Here is a 1823-nt window from a genome sequence, read left to right on the forward strand (position 1 = left end):
AGGTTCTTGCTCTGTCACTCAGACTACAGTGCAGTAGCATGAACGTGGTTCACTGCAGCCTCAACCTTCTGGGCTCAAGTGATCCTCCCACCTCAGCCTCTCTACTAGCTGGGTAGCTGGGACCACAGCTGCGCACCACCATGCCTGCCTAATATTTTTATTTTTTGTTTGGAGACAGGGTCTCCCTATGTTGCCCAGGCTGGTCTTGAACTCCTGGGCTCAAGCGATCCTTATGCTGGTATTATTAACCTCGTTAAATCTTTTTCCATCAGCAAAAAGGCTTTTCCTTTACAAGAGAATTTTCCATGTCCAACAGAAGCCTACATTGAGTGGACAAAATGAGCTTACTCACCTTAGAAAAGAAAAATCTTTTTGGACACTGGGATGAAATGCGTGTGGATTACTGTGAGTTTTTTCCTAAGTTCACATCAGATGGGTAATGTGCCAGTGTAACCAGGTTTGACAGAGGCATGTCCCACACCAGTGTGAAAACCCAACCATCATGCTTCAGAAGTACAAAATGATTGGAGGCTACTCTTCCGGACTGAAAACCACTCAAATGGCAGTGTGGCTCTTTTTCAATTCACATCAGTGTTATAATTTTTTATTTTGACTATCAAACATTTAGGGAAACTCAAGTGAAGGAAAGTCTGTCATATTTACTGATATTTATATTTTGCTTATCATGTTCTTTCTTTTCTTCCTGATGTGCTAAGGCTGTTTCTTGTTATCTTTTTCTTTTTAGAGAACCTCCTTTTAGCCATTCTTTTAGGGGAGGTCTATTGGTAACAGGTTCTCTTAGCTTTCCTTCACCTGAAATGTCTTCATGTCCCCTCCCTTCTTGAAAGGTATTTCCACTGGCTGCAGGATTCTATGCTGATGGTTCTCTTTCAGCACTTGAAAAATGTTGTGCCACTTCCTCGTGCTCTCCATGGTTTCTCAAGAATCTCTGTTGTCAGCCGGGCGCAGTGGCTCACACCTGTAATCCCAGCACTTTGGGAGGCCAAGGCGGGCAGATCACATGCTCAGGAGTTTGAGACCATCCTGGCCAACATGGTGAAACCCCGTCTCTACTAAAAATACAAAAATTAGCCGGGTGTGGTGGCGCACACCTGTAGTCCCAGCTACTCGGGAGGCTGAAGCAGGAGAATTGCTTGAACCCAGGAGGTGGAGGTTGTCAGGCTGGACTCCATCCCCCCTCCCCCAAGAAAAAGAAACTCTGTTGTCATTCTAATGATTTTTACGGTGCTGTTTTTCTCCAACCGCTTTCAACCTTTTCACTTACTTTCCAGAAGTTAATTAGGAGATTCTTGGCTTAGATTTCTTTGGGCTCTGTTTGTGGTTCACTCAGCTTCTTTAATCTATAGGTTTACTTTTATGGCCAAATTTGGGATTTGGGGAGTTTTCAGGCATTATTTCATCCCGAGCTTTTTCATTTTTGCCTCTCCTTTTGAACTCTCCTTCCCCGACTCTACTGATACAAATACTAGATCTCTTGTTATAAATCTTTTTTTTTTTTTTTGAGACGGAGTTTCACTCATGTTACCCAGGCTGGAGTGCAATGGCGCGATCTCGGCTCACCGCAACCTCCGCCTCCTGGGTTCAGGCAATTCTCCTGCCTCAGCCTCCTGAGTAGCTGGGATTACAGGCACGCGCCACCATGCCCAGCTAATGTTTTGTATTTTTAGTAGAGACGGGGTTTCACCATGTTGACCAGGATGGTCTCGACCTCTTGACCTCGTGATCCACCCGCCTCGGCCTCCCAAAGTGCTGGGATTACAGGTGTGAGCCACTGCGCCCGGCTTCTTGTTATAAATCTCAAC

The 1823-nt window shown here is 45.3% G+C and overlaps 1 non-coding gene across 1 annotated transcript; it reads right to left on the minus strand.

The window, feature by feature from the left end:
* Nucleotides 1–426: 426 nt before the first annotated feature.
* LOC116537934 lies at nucleotides 427–525 on the minus strand. Its single transcript, XR_004263424.1, has one exon. It is a non-coding gene; the product is annotated as a small nucleolar RNA U13 (small nucleolar RNA).
* Between the last annotated feature and the right edge of the window lie 1298 nt (nucleotides 526–1823).

This window comes from Sapajus apella, unplaced genomic scaffold, assembly GCF_009761245.1.
Source record: "Sapajus apella isolate SASKATOON/1434 unplaced genomic scaffold, GSC_monkey_1.0 scaffold114, whole genome shotgun sequence".
Lineage (NCBI taxonomy): Eukaryota > Metazoa > Chordata > Mammalia > Primates > Cebidae > Sapajus > Sapajus apella.